Raw genomic sequence first — 17,646 nt, 5'->3', positions numbered from 1 at the left:
GATTGAAACATAATTTAACTGGGAATGTTAATGTGGCTGTTTTCTTTTTTCTGTGTGTCTGAATTGCAGGTAATGATAAAGAAATCACTTACCAGCCATTTATGAGTATAGGAAGCAGAATTCTTTGTCATCATTACAGTGGGTGGAGGAAATTGTTACTTACAAACTTGTAATTTGTTCAGAATCCTTTTCGGGTTTGATGGTTTTTGCAATATCTTCAGGTCAGACATTTTTTACAAGAATATTTAAGTAATTTTCCATATATACAAGATTCTGACCTTATTTTAAAAATTAACCCTTTAGTGAAAGGCTTTATTGGGAAAATTTATAATTTACTATTACAACAGGACAATTATCCTTTCCTTAACATCAAGCAAGATTGGGAAAGAGAGCTTAATATGACCTTGATATCAGAGGATTGGTTGTGAATTTTGTGCCAGTCATTATCAAATTCAATTTAAAATTGTACATCGTTATTATTTGACGAAGGAGAGATTGTCCAAAATTTTTCCTAATGTAAATAATCAGTGTGATAGATGCAAAACTGAGATAGCTACATTGACACATATGTTTTGGTCGTGTTCTGTATTGAAACAATTTTGGAAATCCATTTTTTCTATAATCTCTAAAGCTTTAAGAATCAATTTACAACCCAATAAATTGACAGTTTTGTTTGGTATAATTCCTCAACATATTCACGGTATTTCTATTTCTGACCAGTATGTAATTGCATTTGTCACATTATTGGCTAGAAGGGCTATTTTATTAAAATGGAATGATGCCTCTGCTCCCACTTTGATACAATGGTTCTTTCAGGTGATTTTATGTCTTAGTTTGGAAAAAATTAGAAGTGGAACTTTTGATCCTAAATTTGACTTTGAGAAAAGGTGTGGCTCTTTTGCCCGTTATTATCATTTGACTTGAGTTAATTAAGATGGTCCTTTTCTGATGCTTGGTTATATGAATTTGGTTGGTGGTTTGATGTCTTTTTTTTATGGAAGCTTGTATGGCGCATAGCTCCGGGTTTGTGCTCCAAATGGGTTTTTTTTCCCCTTTGTTTTTTAGTTATTAGGGATATTCTCTGTTTTAGTTAGTTGGGGTTCCTTTTTATTCCTTCTTGCCTTTTTCCATAAAAAAAGCTTTAATACTTTGTTTTTTGACTATTATTGTTTTTCTGTTTCGCCTGGTTGATAATTTAACTCTTACACTATATATGGCTATAGAAACATAGAAAATAGGTGCAGGAGTAGGCCATTCGGCCCTTCGAGCCTGCACCGTCATTTATTATGATCATGGCTGATCATCCAACTCAGATATGTTATCTTGATTATTTTGATGTATTTTTCTCTTGTTGATTTTCAATAATAATTAATAAAAAGATTTAAAAAGCAAGAAAAGGGTTTGATGAGCCTTAAAACAGGTCATTCTAGCAGTAGGTCAGATTGACTGTTGGGACCTCGTCAAGCAGTATTTCATATACAAATTTGGTTTATATGTCTGCACCTTATGCCCTGCACGTCGCACTGGTGAGGGAAATGATTCGGTTGACTGTTTAGCAACACAACCTGTTAAAAGTTCAACTGTGGATATAGACTTTCCATTTAGCAAATCTTAGCTTAGGGGTTAGTAGTGTTAAGAGTTAGGGACTTATGGCAAGACTTGTAGGATACAGGACAGGCACCTTCACAGAATACATAAACCAGTCGGGTTTATGGAAGAAGGGCTAAAAATAAGAATGGAAGAAATGATATTGACACGACTTAGAAATGCCCACACGATGTTTAATTATGCCTTGTATCTAACCGGAAAACGTCATTCTGTGTCGTGTACATTTTGTCATTATGAAACTGGTAAACACATACTATTTCAGTGTGAAGCAGATATGGCTGAAAAAAATCAAATGCAGTCTTCAGTACAATCTTTGGTGGGGTTGGTTGTTTTCAGATAAAAACTTTATTAAGTTAAGGGACTGGCTTTAAATTAAATCACAGTATTGAACCGGCAAAGGCCGATAATAACGGTAGCGTCACAATTATATCAGGGACATCAATATGCAAAGGGTTGGGAAAATCAGGTTGTTGTTAGGTGACGATAGGGCATTTGTTGAATGCCTATGAGACGGCTTTGTAAAGCAGCTTGTGTTTGGGCCTACTTGTGGGAAAGACCATCTAAGATTGGGTGTTGTGTAATAACCCTGATCATCTCCAGGAGCTGAAAGTAAAGGAACCCGTCAGAGACAGTGATCGTAATATAATTGAATTCATACTGCATTTTCATAGGGAGAAGCCGAAGTCACATGTATCAGTCTCACAATGGAATAAAGAGAATTACAGAGGCATGAGAGAGGAATTTGCCCAGGTGAATTGGAGGAGGATACTGTGGGGACGATGGCTGAACAGAGGTGGCTGACGTATCTGGGAATAGATTACAAGGCGCAGGACAGACATGTCCGACAGAAGAATTTCTCAGATGGCAGCGGTGGGAATCCATGGCTGACAAGGGAAGTTAAGGACTGCGTGTTACCTAAGGAAATGGCATATAAGGGAGCAAAGGTGAGTGGGATGTTGGATTATTGGGATGCTCTTAAAATCCAGCAAAAGGCAACAAAAAAAAAAGCCATAAGAATGTTAAAGATGAAATATGAAGCAAACTAGCCAATAACATAAAGCAGTATACTAAAAGTTCATTTTCAGTTACATGAAGAGTGAAAGGGAGATGAGAGTTGATATTGGATTGGAAAATGATGCTGGTGAGGTAGTGATGGGGGACAAAGAAATGACAGATGAACTTAATGAACACTTTGTATCAATCTTCACTGTCTTTTCCTGTCAGCACCGCCCCACTTGTCCCGTTTAACCTGTCACAGTGCAGGTGGACTTTAGGACCCGGGGGAGCTCAGGACCCGCCGCCCGCGGCTGCTGCTGAATCCGCGGTGTTTCTGTTCTGTTGTCGGATGCGGTGAACGAGTTAAAATTAACGGATCGATAATTCTCATCTCGTGTTTATTTCACTCTCCGCACATTTATATTTACAGGGACTTTACTCCTGACGCCGGTCCCGGGACCCGACCCGTTTACAGACCCGGAGCGGAACCGGAGCAGATTTTCAGCCACTGGTTTCCATCCCCAGTCATGAAGAGAGGATAAAGTTTCCCCGTGAATTTATTCCCAGTGAAGGTGTGGAGATGGGACTTGGTCTCCGCGTTGTAAAATGAAACTGTCCCGGACTGGTAACTGAGATAAACTCCCACCCTCCCGGGGATGGGACCGGCAGGGAGACGGGACTCGGGACTCGGTGGAGAGGAACACGTCACAATCCCGATGTAATACGTCATCAACCCGCGCGATGACCCAGAATCCGGTCTCCGGACTCAGTCTGACCCGTCTCTTCCTCTCCACAGACTCTGCGGCGACTCCCAGACACCAGCCCCGATTCCCCGTCACCTCCACCTCCCAGTAATGTCTCCCCGATGTGAATCCCTCCGATCCCAGCACACATTCCCAGATTGTGAATCTCTTCCCGGTGTTAGGGAGATTCCTCTGGGTCCCGGTGAGTCTCACACTCTTCCGATCCTCAGAGACCTCAAGCCGCGGATGCGCCGTTTCCACATCCAGGGTGACAGAGACTGGGGGGATGAGCAGAGAATTAGAGAGTCCCCGGAGATCGGGGGGAGACTCGGACAGCGCTGCCCCGGGGATCGGGGGGAGACTCGGTCAGCGCGGCCCCGGGGACCGGTGGAAAGGCCGCTCGGCCTCAGGCGCGGTCGGATGGCCGACACGGACCTTTCCCGAGGTTTGACCCAACGAAAGCGGATGGACAACTAATGTCTCCCCAAGGGTTTCCGCTGGACGGAGAGCAGAGATTTCCCGATCGAACAGACACAAAATGCTGGAGGAACCGAGCGGGTCAGGCAGGAGGTGTGGAGAGAGATGGACAGACTACATTTCAGGTGGACATCTTCCCTCAAGAATGGAAATACATTGGGGAGATAAACAGCAGAAACTAGAGCGGGATAGGGATGGATTAAGATGGGCAGGGGGTGGGTGACTGGATTATCAGGAGGTCACAGAGTTTCTTCGGCCCAACTTGTTCGTGCCGACCAGCTTGCTTTAATGAGCAAGTTCCATTTGTCCATTATTCCTTTCACCTTTCTTATCCACGTACCTGCCAAGATCTATTTTAAAACATTCTCTCTGTACCCATCTCTACAGTTGATCAAGGGTCCGCTGTAAACAGAGATAACCCTCTTCCCCTTCCACTTTATCTTTCCCGTTACTGATTATTCACCTGGAACCTACCAGCCTTCTCCTTCCCACCCGCCCCCCACCTTCTTTATCAGGCCTCTGCCGCTTCCCTCTACATCCTGACGAAAGGTTTCGGCCCGAAATGGCAACCGATCTTTTCCACGGATGCTGCCCGACCTGCTGAGTTCCTCCAGTATGTTGTGACTGTTGCTTTAACCCTCTTCCCTGTCCACTGTACCATGAATTTTAGTGTCACCCATAAACCTACTAACTATGTCACCTACATTATCATCCAAATCATTAATATGATTGACAAACAACCGCGGCCCCAGCACCGACCTCTGCAAATCACAGGCCTCCAGTCCTCTGTGTTTAAGAGACACTTGGACAGACAGCTCAACAGGCAAGGCACAGAAGGAGACTGACCTAATGCTGGCCGATGGGATGAATGTAGATGGGTAAATAGGTCAGCACAGAGGTGATGGGTCGAAGGGCACATTTCAATGCTGTACGGCGATGGCTCTGTGAACTGAATAGATAAGAACCCCCAAACCCCTTCCCCCGACGGGTGCTGAGAATTCCAAACAGACAGTGACCCCTGACCCTTGACTCCTCAGACAGGGAAACATCCTGGCTGCATCCTTGCTGCCAGTTGACTCCTGAAAGAATGTTGTGTTTCCCTGGGATCTCCTCTCATTCTTCTGAACAGGGATCAGAGAACATAGAACAGTACAGCACAGGAACAGGCCCTTCATTCAATGTTAACATTCATTTGCGAGTGGGGAGTGTGAAGGTTCGAGACAGTAAAGGGAGTGATAACAGGAACCAGTAGGGGAGAGATGAATGGCAGATTGAACCAGAGCCAGGTGAGGGAGGGATGCAAAGCCTGTGGGTGAACTGTGTGCGTAGACGTAACGAGTAGCTGGAGGGGGACAAAGATGCAGATGAGGATCCATTTGTCCCCTTTCCCACAACCCCATCACCCGCAGCCCCTCATTAGGACAGGGGAAGTATTTGCAGGGACCCTTAAACAACACGGGTTCTGATGCAGGGTTTCATCCCAAACTGTCAACTCCAGTCTTTGTTGTTCTGCAATTATCACTGCTTGTGTCCCCTTCCAATCCACTTTGCCCAGCAACTCCCTCAAGCCTCTGCAACTAACTTTACTCCTCTCTGACTCATCTCCCTTTCCATCTCATGATACATCTGACTTTATCTCCCTGTCAAACTCTGGCGTGAATTCTATCATTTTATGATCACTGCTTCCTAACAATTCTTTTACCTTAAGCTCCCAAATCATATCTGGTTCATTATAAAAATCCCACTCCAGAATTGCCTTTCTCCCATCGGGCTCAACCACAATCTGTTCTAAAAAGCCATCTTGGGGGCATTCTACAAATTTCCTCTCCTGGAATGCAGCACAACATGATTTTCCCAATCTACATGCTGTTGAATCCCCCCATTCCGACCTTCACTGTGCCCTTTTTCCATCTCCTGGTGTGATTTGTATCCCATTTCGACCCTGGCTACTATCTAGAGGTCTGTATATAATTACCATCAGGGTCTTTTTACCCTTGCAGTTGTTTAACTCCACCCACAATGACTCAACATCTTCCAATCCTATGTCACCTCTCTCTAAGGATTTCATTTCATTTTTTACAACAGAGCCTCCCCAGCCCCTCTGCCTACCTGCCTGTCCTTTGAACACAAGGTGTATCCTTGGATGTTGGGCTTCAACCAGCATCTCCTTTCAGCCACAACTCAGTGACGCCAACAACGTTATACCTGCCAATCTCTACCTGTGCTACAACATCATCAACCTTATTCCGTATGCTGGAGCATTCAAATATAACACCCTCAGTCCTGTATTCATCAGCCTATTCGACACTGTCCACAGGAACTTAAGCAAGGTCTTTGATGTCGATTACAGACCACACTGGGGGTATTCTCTGCATTTCCGTTTCCCCGAATATGAGGAAAAATAGAAACATAGAAAACTTACAGCACAATACAGGCCCTTCGGCCCACAACGCTGTGCTGAACATGTCCCTACCTTAGAACTACCTAGGCTTTACCCATGGCCCTCTATTTTCCTAAGCTCCATGTAGCCATTCAGGAGTCTCTCAAAAGACCCTGTCGTTTCCGGCTGCACCACCACTGCCGGCAGCCCATTCCGCGCACTCACCACTCTCTGCGTGAAAAAAACTTGGACAGGTACATAGATAGGAAATGGTTAGAGGGATATGGGCAAACACACACAAACGGGACATGCTCAGGAAGACATCTTAGTCTTGCAGATGGATGAAGTGGGCCGTTGGTTAAACATCTGTCAAACCCCTCCTAGACCATCATCCTGAGCAATCTCACCCCGGAGTCTGTCTGTGAACTGTTGATGTGACGTCACATCAGAGGGCAGCTCAATGCCTCAGAAAGACTGGGTAAGGAGCACAGATTTCATTCCTAAATGGGAATTTGTGCCTGTCTCTTTGACCGTGTGTCACACTCTGATATTATGTGTGAATGTGTTGATTGTGCTAAATATCAGTGTGTTTGTGTGTACACATTGAGGGAGAGTGTGCACATTGAAATATTTGTATGTCACTGTGTGTCATCACATGTCTGGTGTTGCTGACAATGTGTGACATGTGTGAGTTGTTTAAATAAGTAAATTACCGTGTCTGAAGAGAATAGTTTCCAGGTTACTGAGGGAAATAACAACGTACATTGCTGAGACTCTGACTACAATCTGCCAATTCCTCTTGTGTATGTGTGTGGGGGAGTTTTGCCAGGCCGGTTATGCTGTGTGTGCTTCTCCCGAAATGAAATCTTGAAAAATGTCAATGCTGGTTGGTGTGTCTGGGCTCATTCTCACAATGCTTCAATGTAGTGGTTTGATAACCATAAGACCATAAGATATAGGAGCAGAATTAGGCCATTTGGCCCATCGAGTCTGCTCCACCATTCAATCATGGCTGATCCTGTTTCTCTCCTCCTCAACCCCACTCCCCGGCCATCTCCCCACAACGTTTGATACTGTGTTCAAACTCTGTTTCTAAATAGACACGCCTTTATCGTGAGGCTGTGCCCTCTTGTCCTAGACTCCCCCACCATGGGAAACATCCTTTCCACATCTTCTCTGTCTTGGCCTTTCAACATTCAAAAGGTTAAAATGAGATTCCCCCCTCATCTTTCTAAATTCCAGTGAGTACAGGCACTGAGCTATCAAATATTCCTCATATGATAACCCTTTCATTCCCGGAACCATCCTTGTGAACCTTTGCTGAACACTCAACTATACCAGCACATCTTTTCTTAGATGAGGAGCCCAAAACTGTTCACAATACTCAGGGTGAGGCCTCACCAGTGCCTTATAAACCCTCAGCATCACATCCCTGCTCTTGTATTCTAAACCCCATGAACTGAAACAATGGATTTACCTTTCCCACAAATGACTCTACCTGCAAGTTAACCTTCAGGGTGTTCTGCAGAAGAACCCCCAGGTCCATTTCCATCTCAGATTTTTGGATTTTCTCCCCATTTAAAATAATCTGCATATTATGTCTACTACCAAAGTACATGACCATGAATTTTCCAGCATTGTATATCCTACCAACCAGCCAATGCTCTGACCATACCAATAACATTTCTGTAATACCGTGGGCTCTTAACTTGGTAAGCAGCCTCATGTGTTCAACCTTGTCAAAGGCCTTCTGAAAGTCCAAATATACAACATGCACTACAACCCCTTTATCTACCCTACGTGTAATCTCCTCAAAGAATTCCAACAGGTTTGCCAGGCAAAATATTCCCTAAAGGAAGCCATGCTGACTTTTCCTATCTTGTCCAGTGTCACCTAGTATTCCATAACCTCATACTTAACAATTGACACTAATGTCTTCCCAACCACAGAGGTGAGGCTAACTGGTCTATAATTTCCTTTCTGTTGCGTTCCTCCTTACTTATAGAGTTGAGTGACATTTACAGTTTTCCAGTCCTCTAGCACCATACCAGAGCCCAATGATTTTTGAAAGATCATTTCAAATGCCTCCACAATGTATACCGTTACCTCTTTCAGAACACTAGGGTGCAGTTCATCTGCTCTGAGTGACTTATGAACCTTTTTGAGCACCTTCTCCCCTGTAACAGTAACTGCACTCACTTCTCTTCCCTCGCACTCTTCAACATCTGGCACAGTGCTACTGTCTTGCACAGTGAAGACTGATGCAAAATACTCATTTAGTTCATCTGCCATCTCTTTGTTCCCCGTTATTATATCTTCGACCTTATTTTCTAGTGGTCCTATAGCCACTCTCATCTCTATTTTATTTTTTACAATACTTGAAAAACAATATGATATTGTTTGCTCACTTGTTTTACAAAGACAGGTGTGTAAAAAGGGCCCGAAGGATCATTGGAGACCCGAGTCACCCCAACCACAAACTGTGCTGGTTGCTACCGTCTGGGGAATGTACCGTAGCGTAAAAACCCCAACAGAGTCCAGGGACAATTTCTTCCACCAGGCCATCAGCCTGCTTAACTCATGCTGAGGTAACTGTATTTCTACGTTATATTGACAAGCATGTTCTACATGTAGTTTATCAGGAAGAGAAGAAGGAGAAAGCCCTTAACTCCGAGTGGAGTCATCGGGATGCTGTCATGATGGCGTTTTTTAAGCCAGCTTTCTTATTCTTATGAGGCCGAGTTGCTAGCTCGACGCTCAACCCAGCACGGACACTGTAAATGGCACATTGAGACGGAGACATAACGTAAAGAATTTTACTGCTCGTGTATATGAAGGATGCAAGTAACAGTCAGTTCAATTCAATTTAATATTTCATTTTTCTCCTCTCAATCATTCTTTCAGTTCCTCTCTGTAGGTATTTAAAAGCTTCCCAATTCTCTGTCTCCTATTAATTTTTACTTTGTTGTGTGCCCACTCTTTTGCATTTACATTAGCTTGTCTTCACTTGTCAGCCATTTTGCCATTTGAGTATTTATTTATTTTTGGAATACGTCTATCCTTCACCTTCCTCATTTTCCCAGAAACTGACACCATTTCTGACAAATATACTTTGGCCAACTCCTTTCTCAGACCACTGTATTTCTTTTATCCTCTGATTACTACAACGTCAAACATTACTTTCAGCTGATCAAATTTCAGGTTGAACTCAGTCATCTTGTGAGCATTCTCTCCTAAGGGTTCTTTTACCTAATCACCTCCGGTTCAATACATAACACCCAACCCAGTAGAGCTGTTCCCCGAGTAGGCTCAACGACAAACTGCTCGATAAAACATCACACAGCATTCAACAAATTCACTCCCTTGAGATCCATTACCAACCTGATTTTCCCAATTGTCCTGCAAGTTGAAATCTCCCATGACTATTATAACATTGTCCTTTTCATCAGCCTTTTCTATTTCCAGTTGTAATCGGTGGTCCACATCCAGCTACTGTTGGGATCCTGTATGTGACTGTCATCAGTGTCATTTTTACTTTTGCTGTTCCTTCACTCAATCCACAAGGATTCAATATCTTCCAATCCTATGTCACATCTTTCTACCAATTTACCAGGAGAGCCATGCCACCCCATCACCCTCCCTTCCTATACCACCGATACATTGGGTAACCTTGGACATTCAGCTCCCAACTACAACCATCCTTCAGCCACGATTCAGTGATGGCTACAACACCATACCTGACAATCTGTAATAGTGCAACAAGATCATTCACCTTATTTCTCACACTCCATGCATTGAGATATAACACTTTGCATAGTGTATCTGCAACCCTTTCAATTCTGCATCCCTGATGCACTGATACTCACCCTGCTGGCTGCAATTTTGTCCTTGTACCTGTCCGCCCTATCTGACAGTCTGACTGCATGATATCTTTGCATTTTTACCATCAGTCCTATCGCTTCATTCGTTCCCAACCCCCCCCCCCCACCCCACAACCAAATTACAGACAATTCTCACTTCAAATTGGAACTTAATTAAACAAGGAGAAATGAATCTTTGTAAGCTTTACCTCGATTAACGGCATCAAGTGTTTCTCTCAGCACTGTGTTTAACAAATAGGGGTGATGGAATTTTTCAAACGGTTGGGCCTCATCTGTCACTGACAATTCCTGGACATCGTCATTAATCCTGTAAATATTAAACTACTTGTTATAAACTGCTAGTTTGAACTATACCGATTTTCAATAAAGAGTATGTCCTACCTCCTGTTCCGACGAGCTTCCTCCTGAAATAAATCAAACATAAATCTGATTAGACTTGGACTTACTGTCCACATCATGAATTTCATCCAAGTCATGACAAGGTGTTGAAAATTCCCACTCCTACGGTAACTCACAAACACAACCAATACAGAACCACCGGTTAAATTACAGGGAAAGTTCCTGAATGTCAGACCATTACTGAGAGGATGAAACTTACAAGGAAGACAGGACAGGTTGTGTATTTTCATTTGGATAGACATTAGGGTGATAAGATGTAGGAATTTAAGATCAATGATGGATTTAATTGTGTGCAGGGGTGAGGGATGTACCTCTATTTATGGGAAGAATTGTGGAAGATGAAGTTCAGATGGATTTTAATAAATCCCATAAGAAATTTAGTGAAGAGGAACTCGCTACCACAGGAGTGGTTGAAGCGGAACAGCAGAGATTGAATGTAATGGGAAAACTGTATTGTATCATTTCTTAATGCATGCATTACTAAATGAAAATGAAAGAGGACTACGTGTCTTCATAATCTAAAAAAAAACTGGATAAACACGTGAGGGACCATGGAGTTCAGGGCACTGTTGCTGGGTGTGAGAAGAGAATTCTGAAGCAGGGAAATTGGTAGAGGATGACGGACCGAATGGCCTGTTTATGACAGAGACCGGATGAGATGTACCCCCGGCCACTGTGGGCGGGTGAGGGAGAAGATTACTGAGCCTCTGGCGATGATCTTTGCATCATCAATGGGGACGGCAGATGTTCCGGAGGATTGGAGGATTACAGATGCTGTTCCCTTATTCAAGAAAGGTAGTAGAGATAGCCCAGAAAATTATAGACCAGTGAGTCAACTTCAGTGGTTGGTAATTTGATGGAGAAGATCCTGAGAGGCAGGATTTGTCAAAGGCAGTTCGTGCCTTACGACCCTGATTGAATTTTTTGAGGATGTGACAAAACATATTGATGAAGGTAGAACAGTAGATGTAGTGTAAATGGATTTCAGCAAGGGATCCCAGCGGACATTGATTTGTGCAACCAGAATTGGCTTGCCCACAGAAGGCAAAGAGTGGTTGTGGACACGTCATATTCTGCATGGAGGTCGGTGACCAGTGGTGTGCCTCAGAAATCTGTTCTGGGACCCCTTCTCTTTGTGATTTTTATAAATGACCTAGATGAGGAAATGGAGGGTTGGGTTAGTAAATTTGCTGATGACACAAAGCTTGGGGGTGTTGTGGATAGTGTGGAGGTCTGTCAGAGTTTACAGCGTGACAGTGATAGGATGCAAATCTGGGCTGAGAAGTGGCAGTTTGGAGTTCAAACCAGATAATGGTGAAATATGATGGCAGACTTTGGTATTAATGGTAAAACTCTTGGCAGTGTGGAGGATCAGAGGGATCCTGGGGTCCAAGTCCATAGGACACTCAAATCTGCTACACAAGTTGACTCTGTGGTTAAGAAGGGATTCGGTGCATTGGCCTTCATCAACCGCGGGACTGAGTTTAGGAGCCGAGAGGTAATCTCACAGCTATGTAAGAGCCTGTTCAGACCCCACTTGGAGTGCTGTGCTCAGTTCTGGTCGCCTCACGACTGGAAGGATGTGGAAACCATAGAAGGGGTGCAGAGGAGATTTACAAAGATGTTGCCTGGATTGGGGAGCATGCCTTATGAGAATAGGTTGAGTGAACTCGGCCTTTTCTCCTTGGAGCGACGGAGAATGAGAGGTGACCTGATAGAGCTGTATAAGATGATGAGAGGCCTTGATCGGAGTCAGAGGCTTTTTCCCAGGGCTGAAATGGCTAGCACGAGAGGACACAGTTTTAAGGTGCTTGGAAGTATGTACAGAGGAGATGTCAGGGGTAATATTTTTACGTAGAGAGTGCTGAATGTGTGGAATGGGCTGCCGACAACGGTACTGGATGCCAATACGATGGGGTCTTTTAAGAGACTCTTGGATAGGCACATGGAGCTCAGAAAGATAGAGGGCTATGGGTAAACCCTAGGTAATTCCTAAAGTAAGGACATGTTGGACTGAAGGGCCTGTATTGTGCTGTAGGTTTTCAATGTTTATATTTCTACGTCTCTAATGTGAAACTTATGTTAAATATTAAAGAAACATTGAATGTTTCCCTAACCTGATGAAAACCGGATATAGAGGATAAGTCTGATGTGTGGGTCACATTCTGTGTTTTCACGGATTGACAGAGAGACCCTCACACCCACCGCACCAAACACACTCACAGCCTGTGACTGGAACTGGGTGCTAATGGGAGATTTAGAGGATATTTATCATGATAAGTAAGGACACAATCAGCAGCTCTGTGTTATGATCAGAATAAATTATTTCAGAGAAGTTTGCATTCTGTCCTGGATGTACAGAAGTCGTGGAAGTCCAGTTTTGGGACAACAACAACCCTGAATAGATGCATCAATTGTCCAGTGAAAAAACAGTTTACTGCCATTTATTAATGCTGTGTGTAGGAGCAACACATCTGTCTTCTGTCTTTGATAGCCCTGTCTGTATTGTTTTCTGTGTTACGTAATTGTTATAGTAACTAGTCACGTGTGTGGGGGCCTGGTAATAGTGAAGGGCATAAGTTACGTATTTGTGCTTTGTTCTGGGCAGTTTTGAGCTGAGGACGGACCAATATCGTATCGTTTGTTGACCGCTCCGTGGCTGATTAATTTATGATTAATTACGCTGATGTTTCATCGCTTCATGATTGTATCTTGCAGATGAAGGACTGAATACATATTTTTGACATTTTGGAAGGTTGTTATTGGAGTGACTGGAGGACTCGTCATACAATCATAACAATGTGTGTGACGTCGCCAACGGCAGCAATTGGCTTGTTAGAATTGGCCGCTGTGCTGTGTTTATTTCAAATATACCACTGTTCATTTAGTGCCCTTTGACAGAAACAAACTGAAATAAAATCCCTCACCTTCAGAAATATCACACTGTCTTTTTGATCCATCTGTTCCTTTAACCCAGTGATTTCCTCCTGAATTAACCTTATATGCTCTTGAATCTCACGAAGATTTTTCTCCATTGGATTGAGAATCCTCTTCTCTTCTTCCTTGAGATCCCTGAGTACGCTCTGCTCTTTCTCAGTGATAATCTGGTGCAGTTCAGCAAACTGGGATGTGACGTGGGACTGAAGGCTGTGTGACTGTTCCTGTCGAATGAAAGGTGAAGATGAATTTACTGTATTGTTATGTGTGTTTCTTTATGACATTAAGGAGACCATTCGGTCCATTAATGTCATGCTAGCTCTGAAACATTCCCATCAACCCCATTCACTTACGTTTTCCTGAAACCTATTCTCCCCATTGACCCATTAACTCCCACCTGATTCACATACACCCTCCCCCACCTTCACAGGGTTAATTGTATTTAACTATTCATGCAGCATGTCCGTGGAATGTGTCTGAAACTGTCGTAGTCACAGGGAGAACATGCAAACTCCACACAGACAGCACCAGAGGTCAGGATCGAACCCAGGTCACTGGAGCTGCGATACTCGGCTATTCTGCATTAAAGGGAGCAAAACTATACAGTAATATCAGAAATTCCGCTCAGGAAGCCTCACCCGAACTCCGGAAATCTTCTCTTTCTGTTGCTGCTCCTTTTCCTGGAAGTCTGATTTCATTTTTGTGAGAGAGTCTAATGAAGATTTAAGCTGATCCTGGAAGTCAGAGAGAGAAGGAAATCGAAACAAAGATGGATCATAAGAAACAGGTGATCAAACCCGATCATCACACACAAAATGCTGGAGGAACTCAGTGAGTCAGGCAGCATCTATGCAGGGGAAATAAACACTCGACGTTTCGGGATGAGACCCTTCATTAGGACTGGGAAGGAATGGGGCAGAAGCCAGAATAAAACGGTTGGGGATGAGAACCAGCTGACAGGTGACGGGTGAGACAACGTGAGGGGGAACGTGGGGGAGGGTGATGAAGTGAGAAGCTGAGAGGGGACAGGTGGAAGAAGCAAAGAGCTGAAGAAGGATTCTGATACGAGATGAAAATCGGCCATGGAAGAAACGGGAGGAGCTGGGCTGTTTGGGGCCCTGAATGGTGACGAGTGAGGAGGTTAGGAGTCAGGTGTAGCACTTGTCCCGCTTCCAGGTGTCAGTGCCAGGAGGGAGATCAGTGGGGAGGAGCGAGTGGATAAGGGCGATACGGTCCGGGGAGCGATTCCTACAGAGAGCGGAGAGTTGTGGGGTGTGGGATGGGCTGTGGGATGGATAGATGCAGGAATCTCGTTGGAGACGGCGGAAGTTGCAGAGAATGATGTGTTGGTTGTGGAGGCTCGTGTGATGGCATATAGGAGAAAGGAAATGTGTTAAGTATTACATTAACGTTAGTTTTTACCATATAGATTTTAACAGCTTCTTTAATCGGTTTGAAGCGGTGCTCTCTGTGTTCCTCCGCCACTGCACAGATCACACAGATCAGCGACTTGTCCGTTTCACAAAACAGCTTCAGTTCTTCCTCATGTTCCTCGCAGTGAAGTTTACTTTCCTTCCCTTTCGGATTCAGGTTTAGATTTCGAACTTTTTCAGCCAGATTTGCTAAGGCCCGATTGACCCTGAGGGTGCGGTCAGCAATCTCCTCTCTACATTCCGGACAGGAGTTTCTCTCCTCCCTTTCCCAACACCGTGTTATACAAGAGCGACAGAAGTTGTGTCCACACTCCAGGATAACCGGATCAGTGAAGAAATCCAGACATACAGGACAAATTACCTCCTCGGTTAAACTCTCGGCCGGTGCTTTCGAAGCCATGTTAACTCCCAGCACTTCCTGATTCAGAACGCTTCCGCTTTCGGGGAGCTGCCGATCCCCTGCAGTACCGCGATTGTCCACTACACGCGCTGCAGACGCGGGGGGTGAACATGGTTTTGCTGGATGTGTTCAGTGGAAATTCTGGCCATTTCTATGTTTAGTGTGGGATCAAAAACACATTAAACAGGCAACAGATAAGAAAACGCGGCCATGGACTGTCTAAGCCCGGCTACGAGCGGAGAAGGGTTGGCTATACGGACAGCAACCCCATCTCGTAAAAACCTCGTGCGACAAAAATGTCAACTGAATCTCCAAAGGCCCCATCGCTGCGATCCGGAGGACCTTCACATGGAAGACGATTGAAGTCGTGTGATCATCCTCGGATTAAGGATGAGGAGAAATTTCCCCACCCACAGTGCAGTGAATATTTGGAGTATTCTCCTCAAGTTTTCTAAATTAAAAGGGCTGCTGCTGGCGGCCTGTGCCCCAGTGGGCGTGATGGGCTGAAAAAGATGAACAGAAATTAAGCCGGAGAGAAGAGCCTGGTTCAGTCTGAGGCAGGGCTCGGGGGGAGTTCTAAAGACATGAGAGACTGCAGATGCTGGAATCTCTGGTGAGAAACATGATGCTGGAGGAACTGAGCGGGTCAGGCAGGATCTATGGAGAGAAATGTGCAATCAACTTTCCGGGTCGAGATCCTTCACCTGGACTTTCTCAACCCGAAATATCGATTGTCCATTTCCCTCCACAGATGCTGCGTGACCCGTTGAGTTCCTCCAGCAGCTCGTTTTTTCTAAAGCTTTCTCCAGGTCTAAAGAGAGTCAGAGTGGAGCGTAAAACGGTGGATTTGTGAACAGTGACGATAACTATTAAATTAGTTCATGTCAGGTGAGTGGGGATGTGGAGAGAATATTGTGCTATGCAGTGGTGATGACCGACCTGTGGCTGCAGGAAAAAGCACAGCACTGGACATTCTACGTCACAGGGTGGAAAATGATATTTGTTTTCGGCGAGGTCCTGATTTCAACAGCCCTTCGTGTGAAAAACTTCGTGACTGAACCCATGTCAGTCCCGTCTCCAACAGAAGCCCAGTCTCCCTCACTCTGGACACAGATCAGATGCTGATACTTCTTTGTATCAAAGTAAGCTTTATATAAAATATTCAGCATGATAAAACGTGCAGTGCCTTTCCCCAAAGAATTTACATTTGTCGTCTATGCCGTGTTTAGTGTTTTACATTCGGTAAAACCGATAGGACTGTTGTCGCGCATGTGCCACCCCCCCCCCCCCCGGGGATGTTTCACTCCTACACTAACTGGGAGGCTTCCTCAGCCGACCCGGCCCCTCCCGGTCCAGTACTAGAGGATCTCTATAGTTTCAATGGTGTCCCTGCAGCCTGGAATGTGCCAGTCGGCAGCATTCCTCCACGACAGGGATTCCCCAACTCTTTTATGCCAAAGACCAATTCCATTAACCTTGGACCCCAGGGTGGAAACCCCTGCTCTCCGGACATCTCGATATGATGACAGACCAACAATTTCCTGGCTTCTTTCACCGAGTTGATGATCTTCCAGCAGCACTTGCTGTCCGTTTTCCTGTGCGTCCAGGGAACAGCCCGAAGATCAGTGATCCTTCTGTAACGCAGCTGCTGTGGCACAGGCCCTTGCATCTTTCTCCACACATCTTCACCAGCCCACAGTCCGCAAAGAGCCGAGTGACCGTCTCGTCTCCACTGCAGTAATCTCGGGGCAGCGCGCTGTGGGAGTGATCTCCGGGCATGCAGCAAGGATCAGACTGGGAGGCCCCTCTCGCCGCCGGACAGCTAAGGTCTTGGTGCCTGTTGGTGAGATCTGGTGATGAGACATTCTGCCAGATGGTCTGGACTGTCTGCTCAGGGAACCATTCCACTGTGTCCATCCAGTCCTTCTCCCGCAGTAACTGCAGGACATTCCGTACTGACCACTGCCTGATGTCCTTGTGCTCAAAGCTGCTGGTCTGAAAGAACTGTAACCAACTTCATTATCACAAGGTTCACATGGAGTAGCTTCCTGACTGCGACAGACACAGTCTCACAGGGTATTTACAGGGTAGGGGCAGGAATAACGTTTCTCCTGGCTAGGCAGTGGAATCAGGGATCACAGGCTCAAAATCCGTGGTCACCTCGGAATGACTGAGATGAGGAGAAATTTCCCCTTCCAGAGCGCGGTGAATATTTGGAACTTTCTCCACAGGGTTTCTAAATTCAAATGGTGTATTTAGGGGCTCAGCGATGTTCGGAACGTTGAAGGACAGTGGCGCTGAGGTCAAAGATCAGCCATGTTCTGAGCGAGGGGCAGAACAGCGCAATGGACCGAATCGCCACGCCTGCTCCTGTTTCTCATTCTCTGAAGCA

General features: G+C 45.0%; 1 long non-coding RNA gene and 1 pseudogene across 1 annotated transcript; one reads left to right on the top strand and one right to left on the bottom strand.

Annotated features, from left to right (window-relative positions):
* Positions 1-1,775: 1,775 nt before the first annotated feature.
* Positions 1,776-15,275, bottom strand: LOC140185288 (zinc-binding protein A33-like; annotated as a pseudogene).
* LOC140185424 (uncharacterized) lies at positions 3,512-13,555 on the top strand. The gene is made up of 3 exons (XR_011882629.1): positions 3,512-3,549; positions 6,589-6,682; positions 13,203-13,555. It is a non-coding gene; the product is annotated as an uncharacterized lncRNA (long non-coding RNA).
* Positions 15,276-17,646: the final 2,371 nt, after the last annotated feature.

This window comes from Mobula birostris, chromosome 20 (genome assembly GCF_030028105.1).
Source record: "Mobula birostris isolate sMobBir1 chromosome 20, sMobBir1.hap1, whole genome shotgun sequence".
In the NCBI taxonomy this organism is placed as follows: Eukaryota; Metazoa; Chordata; class Chondrichthyes; order Myliobatiformes; family Myliobatidae; genus Mobula; species Mobula birostris.
The sequence above is the reverse complement of the archived record's forward strand: the minus strand, read 5'-3'. Positions and strand labels throughout refer to the sequence as shown.